At 40.6% G+C, this 13,598-nt stretch overlaps 1 protein-coding gene across 3 annotated transcripts in view; it reads right to left on the bottom strand.

The window, feature by feature from the left end:
• Window positions 1-12,622, bottom strand: part of LOC106580443 (solute carrier family 23 member 2) — a 74,141-nt gene extending 61,519 nt beyond the window's left edge. Inside the window, exon 1 of one of the 3 annotated variants that reach the window (XM_014161512.3) lies at window positions 12,338-12,622. The gene's annotated coding sequence lies outside the window, so the exon portion shown is untranslated. The remainder of the gene's footprint in view (window positions 1-12,337) is intronic. The other 2 variants (XM_045703224.2, XM_014161514.3) reach the window with 2 other exon arrangements.
• Window positions 12,623-13,598: the final 976 nt, after the last annotated feature.

The raw sequence follows: 13,598 nt of genomic DNA on the forward strand, positions 1-13,598 counted from the left end.
ATAAAAAACAGAAACATCACATAAGTATTCAGACCCTTTACTCAGTACTTTATTGAAGCACCTTTGGCAGCGATTACATCCTCAAGTCTTCTTGGGCATGACACTACAAGCTCGGCACACCTGTATTTGGGGAGTTTCTCCCATTCTTCTCTGCAGATCCTCTCAAGCTCTCTCAGGTTGGATGGGGAGCGTCACTGCACAGCTATTTTCAGATCTCTCAAGAGATGTTCAATTGGGTTCAGGTCCGGGCTCTGGCTGGGACATTCAAGGACATTCAGAGACTTGTCCCGAAGTCACTCCTTCGTTGTCTTGGCTGTGTGCTTAGGGTCGTTGTCCTGTTGGAAGGTGAACCTTCGCCCCAGTCTGAGGTCCGGAGTGCTCGGAGCAGGTTTTCATCAAGGATCTCTGTACTTTACTCCATTCATCTTTCCCTCGATCCTGACTAGTCTCCCAGTCCCTGCAGCTAAAAAACATCCTCAGTATGATGCTGCTACCACCATTCTTCACCGTAGGGATGGTGTCAGGTTTCCTCCATATGTGACGCTTGGCATTCAGGCCAAATAGTTCAATCTTGGTTTCATCAGACCAGAGAATCTTGTTTCTCATGGTCTGAGAGTCCTTTAGGTGCATTTGGCAAACTCCAAGCGGGCTAACATGTGCCTTTTACTGAGGAGTTGCTTCCATCTGGCCACTCTATGATAAAGGCCTGATTGGTAGAGTGCTGCAGAGATGGGAGAACCTTCCAGAAGAACAACCATCTCCACAGAGGAACTCTGTAACTCGGTCAGAGTGACCATCGGATTCCTGGTCACTTCCCTTCTCCCCCTTGCTCAGTTTGGCCGGGCAGCCAGCTCTAGGAAGAGTCTTGGGGATTCCAAACTTCTTCCATTTAAGAATGATGGAAATCACTGTTCTTGGTGACCTTCAATGCTGCACAATCCTGTCTCGGAGCTCTACAGACAATTCCTTCGACCTCATGGCTTGGTTTTTGCTACTGTGGGACCTTGTATAGACTAGACTAAAGGTCGACCGATTATGATTTTTTAACGCCGGTACCGATTATTGGAGTACCAAAAAAAGCCAATACCAATTAAAAAATATATATATATATATATATATATTTCAATATTTTTTTTAAATAAAAATGTAAAAATTTACAAACAAAATAATAAAAACGGCCGATTTTTATATATATAGTGCTGTGATAAAGTATTTGCCCCCTTCCTGATTTCTTATTTTTTTCGAACATTTGTCACACTTAAAATGTTTCAGATCAAACTAATTTTAATATTACACAAAGATTACTGCATTTTGTGTTTACTTGGGTTAAGGGAAAAAAAGCTATCCGAACCTTCATGGCCCTATGTGACAAAGTAATTGCCCCCCTTGTTAAATCATGAATTTACTGTGGTTAATCACATTTTTTTGGAAAGCTGAGTTCAATTTCACTAGCCACACCCAGGCCTGATTACTGCCAGACCTGTTGAATCAAGAAATCACTTAAAATAGAACCTGTCTGACAAAGTGAAGTAGGCCAAAAGATCTCAAAAAGCAAGACATCATGCCGCGATCCAAAGAAATTCAGGAACAGATGAGAAACAAAGTAATTGACATCTATTGGTCTGGAAAGGGTTATAAAGCCATTTCTAAAGCTTTGGGACTCCAGCGAACCATGGTGAGAGCCATTATCCACAAATGGAGAAAATTTCGAACAGTGGTGAACCTTCCCAGGCCGGCCTACCAAAATTACGCCAAGAGCGCAGCGACGACTCATCCAAGAGGTCACAAAAGAACCCACAACAACATCTAAAGAACTGCAGGCCTCATTTGCCTTAGTTAAGGTCAGTGTTCATGACTCAACCATAAGAAAGAGACTGGGCAAAAATGGCATCCATGGCAGAGTTCCAAGGCAAAAACCACTGCTGACCAAAAAGAACATAAAGTCTCGTCTCACTTTTGGCAAAAAACATCTTGATGAGACAAAAGTTGAACTTTTTGGAAGGTGTGCGTCCTGTTACATCTGGCGTAAAAGTAACACAGCATTCAGAAAAAGAACATCATACCAACAGTCAAATATGGTGGTGGTAGTGTGACGGTCTGGGGCTGCTTTGCTGCTTCAGGACCTGGACGACGTGCTGTGATTGATGGAACCATGAATTCCGCTCTCTACCAAAAAATCCTGACGGAGAATGTCCGGCCATCAGTTCGTGACCTCAAACTGAAGCGCACTTGGGTTCTGCAGCAGGACAATGATCCATAACATACCAGCAAGTCCACCTCTGAATGGCTTAAAAAAAAAAGGTTTTGGAGTGGCCTAGTCAAAGTCCGGACTTGAATCCGATTGAGATGCTGTGGCGTGACCTTAAAAAGGCGGTTCATGCTCAAAAACCCTCCAATGTGGCTGAATTAAAACAATTCTGCAAAGAGTGGGCCAAAATTCCTCCACAGCGATGTGAAAGACTCATTGCCAGTTATCGCAAACGCTTGATTGCAGTTGTTGCTGCTGAGGGTGGCACAACCAGTTATTAGGTTTAGGGGGCAATTACTTTATCACATAGGGCCATGAAGGTTCAGATAGCTTTTTTCCCTTAATAAATAAAATCACTTAAACTACATTTTGTGTTTACTTGGGTTATCTTTGTGTAATATTTACATTTGTTTGATGATCTGAAACATTTAAGTGTGAAAAATGTGCAAAAAAATAAGAAATCAGGAAGGGGGCAAATACTTTTTCACAGCACTGTAATTATACATATATATTTTTGTAATAATGACAGTTACAACAATACTGAATGAACAATTAACCCTTTTGTTTTAAGTTAATGTAATACATAAAATCTATTTAGTCTCAAATAAATAATGAAACATGTTCAATTTGGTTTAAATAATGCAAAAACAGTGTTGGAGAAGAAAGTAAAAGTGCAATATGTGCCATGTAAAAAAGCTAATGTTTAAGTTCCTTGCTCAGAACATATTGAACATAGAACATAAGCTGGTGGTTCAATATTCCCAGTTAAGAAGTTTTAGGTTGTAGTTATAGGAATTATGACGCGTCGACTATTTCTCTCTATACCATTTGTATTTCATATACCTTTAACTATTGGATGTTCTTATAGGCACTTTAGTATGCCAGCCTAATCTCAGGAGTTGATAGGCTTGAAGTCATAAACAGCGCTGTGCTTCAAGCATTGCTAAGAGCTGCTCGCAAACGCAGTAAAGTGCTATTTGAATGAATGCTTACGAGCCTGCTGCTGCCTACAACCACTCAGTCAGACTGCTCTATGAAATTATAGACTTAATTATAATAAACACACAGAAATACAAGCCTTAGGTCATTAATATGGTCAAATCCGGAAACTATCATTTTGAAAACAAAACGTTTATTCTTTCAGTGAAATACGGAACCATACCAAATTTTGTCGAATGGGTGGCAACCCTAAGTCTAAATATTGCTGTTACATTGCACAACCTTCAATGTTATGTCATAATTATGTAAAATTAATTATGGTCTTTGTTAGGAAGAAACACAGTTCGCTACGAGCCAGGCGGCCCAAACTGTTGCATATACACTGACTCTGCTTGCTCTGAACGCAAAAGAAGTGACACAATTTCCCTAGTTAACCTGTTGGGGATAGGGGGCAGTATTTGCACGGCCGGATAAAAAATGTACCCGATTTAATCTGGTTACTACTCCTGCCCAGTAACTAGAATATGCATATAATTAGTAGATTTGGATAGAAAACACTCTAAAGTTTCTAAAACTGTTTGAATGGCGTCTGTGAGTATAACAGAACTCATATGGCAGTCAAAACCCTGAGACAAATCCTAACAAGAAGTGGAAATCTGATGTGTGGAATCACTTCAAGCCTTTGCCATTGAAACACACAGGGACTTATTAATCATTGAGCACTTCCTAAGGCTTCCACTAGATGTCAACAGTCTTTACAAAAGTGGTTTGAGTCTTCTATGGTAGAAACTGACCCAAAGAGAGGCTTGGGAAGTTGGTCACAGGGGGAGGGCCATTACTACTATGACGCGGGTGCCCATGGGAACCCTTTTGTTCCAAAACGTTTAGTAAGACAATGCAATCGTCCGCCTTGAATATTATTGAAGCTCTGGTTGAAAAAGGCCCTAAAGATTTATGTTATACAACGTTTGAACGAACGTAAATATATATTTTTTGCACATTCGTGACGACAAGTCCCGCGCGCTACAGTACATTATGAGTAGCCTTCGGAACGCACTAACAAGAAGGAACTATTGGGACATAAATTATTAACTTTTTCGAACAAAACTACATTTGTTGTGGACCTGGGATTCCTGGAAGTGCCTTCTGATGAAGATAATCAAAGGTAAGTGAATATTTACAATAGTATATTTGATTTTAGATGGTTCCAAGATGGCGCTAACATGTATCGCCTAGCCTATTTTTCTGAGCATACCACGTCGTTTATTGCAAAGTGTGATTTCCAAGTAAAGTTATTTTTAAATCTGGTAATGCGGTTGCATTCACGAGATGTTAATCTATAATTCTTTGAATGACAATATTACATTTTAACAATGTTTTCGAATAGTAATTTTGTAAATTGTAGCGCTGATTCACCGGGAGCATTTGAGGGAAGATATTTTCTGAACGTCACGCGCCGATGTAAAATGCAGTTTTTATATATAAATATGAACTTTATAGAACAAAAAATGCATATATTGTGTAACATGATGTCCTAGGAGTGTCATCTGATGAAGATTGTCATAGGTTAGTGCTGCATTTAGTTGTGTTTTGGGTATTTGTGATGCATCTAGTTGCTTTGAAAATGGCAGTGTGATTTTTTTTGGCAGGGTACTCTCCTAACATAATCTAATGTTTTGCTTTTGCTGTAAAGCCTTTTTGAAATCGGACAACGTGGTTCGATTCAGGAGAGGTGTATCTATAAAATAGTCATATGTTTGAGAAATTGAAGTTATAGCATTTATGAGGTTTTGTATTTCGCGCGACGCGATTCCACTGGCTGTTGACTAGGGTGGGACGCAAGCGTCCCACGTTCCCAGACAGGTTAAAATAAATGCATGTTAGCAGGCAATGTTAACTAAATATGCAGGTTTAAAAAAAATATACTTCCGTGTATTTATTTTAGGAAAGGCATTGATGTTTATGGTTAGGTACATTTGTGCAACGAATGTGCTTTTTTCGCAATAGCGCTTTTGTTAAATCTTCACCCCATTTGGCAAAGTTGAAGTAGGCTGTGATTCGATGATAAATTAACAGGCACCGCATTGATTATATGCAACGCAGGACAAGCTAGTTAACCTAGTAATATCGTCAACCATGTGTAGTTAACTAGTGATTATATGAAGATTGATTGTTTTTTTTATAGGATAAGTTTAATGCTAGCTAGCAACTTACCTTGGTTAAAAAAAAAGTGAAGGGGTCTGAATAATTTCCCAATGTACTGTAGATAATGCATAAAACACGACTTGGTACATGATCGCTGACATTCACGCTTCTCTGTAAAAAAAATAAATAAAAAAAAGACTGTAAATTATGAAAGTAATGAAGGCTAGATAAATCACATAGGTTAGGCTACACAAATTAGGCTAGGCTACAAACCAAGGGTTTTGCTGCATCCTGTCATTGTGTAGAACGCACCAGAGATTATAGGCTATGAACATTACTGCTGAGGACCCTCCAAAAATATTCCTTCCTCTTGTGGGCTCACAGACGCATGCACACATACAAACCTGCTCCTTCAAGTTCTGTTTCCAGGACAACCATACAGGGAGTAATAAAGCTTGTCCTTAAGATCAGATGCGATCCCTATATCGTGACTGATGGATAGATTAATAGTCCTACCTGCTTATAGTCAAGTAACTCAACTCCTCCATGGAGTTGAGCGCAGAGTACAGTTTTTTTTTATGAACCTTGAAGGAATTTAAGTCACTATGTGTCGATACAAAAAAATTAAACATCTTAAACCCTTACCATGTAACTATGTTTGCCCTCTGTTGTTGCATGCCTTTGTTTGCTGAAATCCAGGGCTTGACAGCAACTTTTTTTTTAGCCAATTGGACAGATATTTTACTTGTCCAAAAGCCAAGTCAATTGGAGTCTGGGTAGCCAGTTAATGGTTGGCCACCCTTGGTGACTGGCTACCCTTGGTTTGCGTTTACACAGGCAGCCCAATTCAAATATTTTTTCCAGTAATTGGTATTTTGTACAATCACATCAGATCTTTTGACATCTGATTGGTCAAAAGAACAATTAGTGAAATAAATATTAGAATTCGGCTGCCTGTGTAAACGCAGCCTTGGTCGCCAATAAAATACTCCAACATTACAATTACAACCAAATAAATATTTTATATGCCTTTATAAAATAATTCCCTCCTGGGCTCAAAATAAAAGGGGGCATCAAGTCATCCCCGGGACAATAAAAAAATATATATATTTACGGTTCAAAAACAGACTCTGGGACGACAGATCCAAAATGCATATAACCACTGCACATAAAGAAATGTACAAATTAAATTTTCTTAAAAATAAAAAAAAATCAATGAGGCTGATCAAAAGACCATTTCGCTTAAAAATATCAATAAAGTTGTATTAATTCATTTTAATTGTTGTATTTTACCCCCTTTTTCTCTCCAATTTCGATCTTGTCTCATCGCTGCAACTCCCCAACGGGCAGCAAAGGTTGAGTCATGCATCCTCCGAAACATGACCCACCAAACAGCGCTTCTTAACAGCCACCCACTTAACCCGGAAGCCAGCCGCACCAATGTGTCAGAGGAAACACTGTTCAGCTAGAGTGCAATGAGCCAAGTAAAGGCTCCAAAATGTTTCAGCCTAGCTCAGTGCTTTCTGTGGTGAGGCAGCCAGTGGAAAATACGGAGCATAGGGGTTGGTAATGTTCTCTAGTTGCACTGTGATTGGCTCAATGTTCTGTCACTCATGGGGACACTAAGTCACCGCAAAATCTATGGGTAGAGCTCGAAAATTCAAGCTGCCATAGACTTACATTAGAAATGCCCATCCAAGAAGGCTCAAGGTCATGGCCACAGATAAAATGACATCAAATCACGTTATATCTATCGTAGCTTTGATTGATCATGTCAACATCTTACTTTCAAAATCTTAGCTAGCAAACTAGACAAGCAGTCATCATCACGCATTAAGTCGGCAATCTACTGGCAAATCCTTTTCCATCCTTGTCATTTGAAGATAAAACGTATCGGTGCTCATCGTCCATAAACATTACACAACAAGTTGGAAATTGCAAATTCAACATTAAGTGCTAAGGCACCACTGCAGCCCCGGGTTCGATCACAGGCTGTGTCACAGCCGGCTGTGACCGGGAGACCCATCAGGTGGGGCCACAATTGGCCCAGCGTGGTCCGGGTTAGGGGAGGGTTTGGCCGGCCGGAATGTCCTCGTCTCATCGTGCTCTAGCGACTCCTTGTGGTGGGCCGGGCGCATGTAAGCGGGCTTCGATCGTCAGCGTTTCCTCCGACACATTGGTGCGGCTGGCTTCCGGGTTAAGCGAGCAGTGTGTCAAGAAGCAGTGCGGCTTGGCTCTCAACCTTTACCGAGTCCATAGGGGAGTTGCAGCGATGAGACAAGATCGTAACTGCCAATTGGATATCATGAAAATGGGGGTAACAGCATGGGCCAGAAAAATTTGAATACATTGGCCATGCTGTCAATCCAGCATGACTTCTGATGCGTTGGAAACTGAAATCTCAGACTTCAGTGAGTTCAAGACAACTGGGAAAGCAGATAAAACTAGCTCTGACTGGGAAAATATGGAAATAAACTTTTAGTGGTCATCCGCGAGGATTTCGGGCCTCTTTCTAGAGCTCACAAGAAGGACCGCTGCTCCACCGTCCTGTTCAAGTGAGCACGGCACAACAAGGTGAGTCCAAAAATGTATTGCATGCTGCTGCATAAATTATGTAATATGCCAGGGAGATATGTATACTAGAGGTCGACCGATTAATTGGAATGGCCGATTAATTAGGGCCGATTTCAAGTTTTCATAACAAAAATCGGTATTTTTGGACACCGATTTGCCAATTCTTTTTTATTTATTTAACTAGGCAAGTCAGTTAACCTGTTGGGGCTAGGGGGCAGTATTTGCACGGCCGGATAAAAAACGTACCCGATTTAATCTGGTTACTACTCCTGCCCAGTAACTAGAATATGCATATAATTATTGGCTTTGGATAGAAAACACCCTAAAGTTTCTAAAACTGTTTGAATGGTGTCTGTGAGTATAACAGAACTCATTTGGCATGCCAAAACCTGAGAAGATTCCTTACAGGAGGTGGCCTGTCTGACAATTTCTTGCCCTCCTTGATCATCTCTAACAAATACAGGGGATCTCTGGCATGACGTGACACTTCCTACGGCTCCCATGGGCTCTCAGAAGGCGGGAAAAAGCTGAACGATGTAATTCCATCCCCAGGCTGAAACACATTAGCGCGTTTGGCAAGTGCTCTATCAAAGGGCCATTAGACTGACGCTCCTGCATGAGGGGATAGCATGCTTTTACTTTCACTCCCTTTGTAATAAAAAACGATTTCCCGGGCGGAATATTATCGCTTTTTTTACGAGAAAAATGGCATAAAAATGTATTTTAAACAGCGGTTGACATGCTTCGAAGTACGGTAATGGAATATTTAGAATTTTTTTGTCACGAAATGCGCCATGCTCGTAACCCTTATTTACCCCTTCGGATAGTGTCTTGAACGCACGAACAAAACGCCGCTATTTGGATATAACAATGGATTATTTGGGACCAAACCAACATTTGTTATTGAAGTAGAAGTCCTGGGAGTGCATTCTGATGAAGAACAGCAAAGGTAATAACATTTTTCTTATAGTAAATCTGACTTTGTTGAGTGCTAAACTTGCTGGGTGTCTAAATAGCTAGCCCTGTGATGCCGGGCTATCTACTGAGAATATTGCAAAATGTGCTTTCACCGAAAAGCTATTTTAAAATCGGACATATCGAGTGCATAGAGGAGTTCTGTATCTATAATTCTTAAAATAATTGTTATGTTTTTTGTGAACGTTTATCGGGAGTAATTTAGTAAATTCACCGGCAGTGTTCGGTCGGCATGCTAGTCACATGCTAGTCACATGCTAATGCTTCAAGCATTGTGCTGTTTATGACTTCAAGCCTATCAACTCCCGAGATTAGGCTGGTGTAACCCATGTGAAATGGCTAGCTAGTTAGCGGGGTGCGTGCTAATAGCATTTCAAATGTCACTCGCTCTGAGACTTGGAGTAGTTGTTCCCCTTGCTCTGCATGGGTAACGCTGCTTCGAGGGTGGCTGTTGTCGATGTGTTCCTGGTTCGAGCCCAGGAGAGGGACGGAAGCTATACTGTTACACTGGCAATACTAAAGTGCCTATAAGAACATCCAATAGTCAAAGGTATATGAAATACAAATCGTATAGAGAGACATAGCCCTATAATAACTACAACCTAAAACGTCTTACCTGGGAATATTGAAGACTCATGTTAAAAGGAACCACCAGCTTTCATATGTTCTCATGTTCTGAGCAAGGCACTTAAATGTTAGCTTTCTTACATGGCACATATTGCACTTTTACTTTCTTCTCCAACACTTTGTTTTTGCATTATTTAAACCAAATTGAACATGTTTCATTATTTATTTGAGGCTAAATTGATTTTATTGATGTATTTTATTAAGTTAAAATAAGTGTTCATTCAGTATTGTTGTAATTGTCATTATTACAAATGTAAAAAATGTCAACAAAATATCATCCGATTAATTGGTATCGGCTTTTTTGGTCCTCCAATAAATCGATATCGGCGTTGAAAATCATAATCGGTCGACCTCTAATGTATACTGTAGCTAAGAAAGTATTAGTAGCCCATGTGCCTCACCCAATAATTTGGTCCCGTTCTACCTCATAATTTAGCCTACTGTTCTGACTTGGTGGTGCACATGTAGCCTATAGCTCTCTTTCAGAGAAATGTAGTCATCAAATATTGTAAGAGCTTTCATTGTCTGCTTACATGGCCCCTTTATTTATCCTACAGTTCTGACTTGGTGTACAGGGAGAATACTAACCTCATGTTCTGAATTCTGTCGCTGTACATTTCAAAAGTGCTGAACAAATAGTTGACTACATCCGTCCTAGCTCGCTCATTAATGTCCTAATTAGGGATGCACAATATAATAATAATAAACGGCAACATAATGGAATTCATTGCCCTTGACAATCAACCGTTCTCTGTCGTGGGTGATGTTTGCTTTCGCCAACTGGTCGAGCACCGGTACACAAGTTGCCCTACCGTAGTTACACAGTAATAGCATCACTGTTATTAGCTTCACGACATACTATGGAACGCCATTTGGGTCTTTGCATGTCAAAAAAGATACATGTCAAACACTATTTTACGCGTTAAATAAGCTTTTAATTTGACACGTCAAATAACACAGTTCTATTATAGAATGTTGTGTGTTCGGAATTTGCACATTTGTTAACTATTTAACTGTACTAGAATGCTTAAAATGCCGCAAAAATTTTAAATATCAGTATCGTTTTTTTTGGCAAGGAAAATATTGGATATCGGTCATAAATGTCATATCGGTACATCACTAGTCTAATCCAAATTACGGATGGCCTCTTATGCGCTTGTCGTCCCCTTATGCCATAGTTTGTACATCTTAATTGTCAGTAAAAATATGTTTAAGCAAGTCAGCCATGTTTTTTTTAAAGGCAGTAAATGAGGCTAAATTAACTGTTTCGCTGCCAGACAAGGCTCCGCTGATAGCTAGGTGTAGCAGTGGTAAGGATTCACCACATGGTGCTGAAAAGAAAGCTCTGCTGTTGGGAACGCATGATGTAGGCCTTAACAGTTTGTGGGTACCGTTTGCCACCGTTATTGTGCAATTAATATATTGTTTTGTGTTGTACCTTTGCTTGCATTCATCAAAAATATATATATTCAGTTTGCCCCCACCAAGATTTACATGCTAAAAATCACCACTGCATGGGATGGATACTTTTTGTTGTGCCATTTTAAAGCAAATTTCCTGCTATTCTACAAATTTTGCCATGTCTTGTGTGTTCATGTGATATTTGAATGACAAACATTACAACAAAACCAATGGGCGAAAAACCTAGCCAAATTGTTTTTGCTGACATGGGCTTGTTGATCTGGACATTTAGCTCTAAGATCTGCAATGACAAGAGGAAAACTGCTGATGCACTACCCAATTAACGAAATTGCACCTTGTACATTCAACTATTACAACTTTCAGGAGTAAGTTGAAAGCCGGACTGAGATCCTTAAAGTTTCCCTTCCCAGTATGGGAACCACTCCCATTCCGGCAGGTAGCCAAGCCGTTAAGAGCGCTGATTCAAATCCCAGAGCTGGCAAGGAGGAAAAATTCTGCCCTTGAGCAAGGCAGTTAACCCCCAACAACAACTGCTTCACGGACATCGATTAAGGCAGTCCCCCTGCACTTCTCTGATTTAGAGGTGTTGGGTTAAATGCGGAAGACACACTTCAGTTGAATGCATTCAGTTGTGCAACTGACTAGGTATCCCCCTTTGCCCATAGAGGGTGCTGTTGAGGCCACTGTATACCATTGCAAAACAGTGCGTTTTAATCAGTTGAGCCTCCACTGCTTCACACACTTGTTATATGATGAAGGAAAGGGGGAGAGGTCATATGTATTTTATTAGGATCCCCATTAGCTGTTGCGCAAGCTGCAGCTACTCTTCCTGGGGTCCACACAAAACATGACATAACACAGAACATTAATAGACAACAGCTCAAGAACAGAACTACATCAATAAAAAAAATGGCACAAGTAGCCAACATATCAATACATAGACAAACTATCTAGGTCAAATAGAGTCCAGGCTAATAAATAGAAAGCAAGGCGTCCTACTTTTCCACTGCGTATCTCTTATCATTAAATGATGAGGCCGTCTGATTAGGCGCATGCATCGCTATAGACATGATCCTTACGCGTTTGCTATTGGTCCATTCTCGGATGGTCTCCTTTTGTATACTACGCCAGGGTTTCCCAAACTCGGTCCTGGGGCACATTTTGGGTTTTGCCCTAGTACTACACAGCTGTTTCAAATAATCAACGCTTGATAAGTTGGTTATTTGAATCAGCTGTGTAGTGCTATGCCAAAAACCAAAACGTGCACCCGAGGGGGGGCCGGACCGAGTTTGGGAAATCCTGTGCCACACTAGCTAACGCGTCTTATACCTAATCACGAGAACGATGCAAATACGGTTTAATAACCTAGTGAGCAGCAAACAGCCGGTTCCCCGGGTAAAGACTCACCTGCCTTGGGGAAGGAGAACCGACAGGACTCGATTCCCGTCAGGGTTAGAGTCCCCGTGTCCGGTAGGGTTGGATAGGCTAAAGCTAAACCCGAAAATAACCTTAAAATAAAACCGAAAGGAGCTCTAGATGTGTAGGTCCAGTTCTTAGTAGAAAATACCTGATCTTGTATTCTACCACGACAGTGGATGTCAGACAGCAATGTCTATAGCTACAGAAGGATTTTGTCTTACATATGTACGGACTTGACTGGAGACACAATAGCGCATGCTCAGACCCTTGAAGTCCTTCCTCTGTCTCCTCCTTCAGAACCGTGCTTCAACCAATCGGAGGCGTTCGTACCTGTGATGCAAGCCGGACTGTCATTCGGCCTAGTCTACTCATTCTCCTCCTTCTTCCTTCCCTTTCTCTCCTCCTCCCTTCTCTCTCGCTTTCTCGGTACTCTCCGTTTCGTTAAACTCATCTCTGCTGTCATTGTTATGAAAAAAATGGCGTCTTCCTCTTTCTCCCTTGGTCGGTGTATATTTGCGACGTTCTATAGTGCCATCTAGTGGTCTTCTAGGCGTATCGCAGCAACATTACTTAATATACCTATTTGCTGTGGACGTCCCAAGGATCCCTAATAGCAGTAGCACCATGCTTCAGGATGTATGCGCCACAATCATGAGCATGCTGCCCAAATAGCAGTGATTGGGATTAGTTAACTACATGTAGTTCAACTAGTAGACCTAGTTTAATTACATTTTGCTGTAGCTTGGTGGTAGTTGAATAAAATCAAATCTTGGTAGTGTTTTGACTAGTTAATATCTTTTTACCATGTAGTGGTGTTGCTAACTACTGGAACTACACACTCTTTTTTTGCAAAATAAAATAAAATATAGGTGGGTGAAGTAGGCAAGAATTTCCTTTCTTTTTCGCCATGAGACCTGCCTAAGATGAGACTTGAAACACATTTTTGGTGTTTAATGGGATAAAGTACACATTATGTTAACATTGACTCCAGAGTGATCTGTCTTGCAATTTGTAGCCTATACATTTCAGATTGCAATTCATAACATATCATATGAAACGGATGATGGAATTCCACCAATTAATACATACCATACGAAATGTAACATATCATAGTAATTGGAGTGTCCCGGATTTAAGTTGACTATGTTACGTCTAAACATGGGTCCAGGTTGGCCAAATAGGTCAACCAAAAGTGAAACACCCAAAACAAGACCAAGAGGGGGGAGAACCACAATACTGCTTTAATGTA

This window comes from Salmo salar, chromosome 20, assembly GCF_965601325.2.
Source record: "Salmo salar chromosome 20, fSalSal1, whole genome shotgun sequence".
Lineage (NCBI taxonomy): Eukaryota > Metazoa > Chordata > Actinopteri > Salmoniformes > Salmonidae > Salmo > Salmo salar.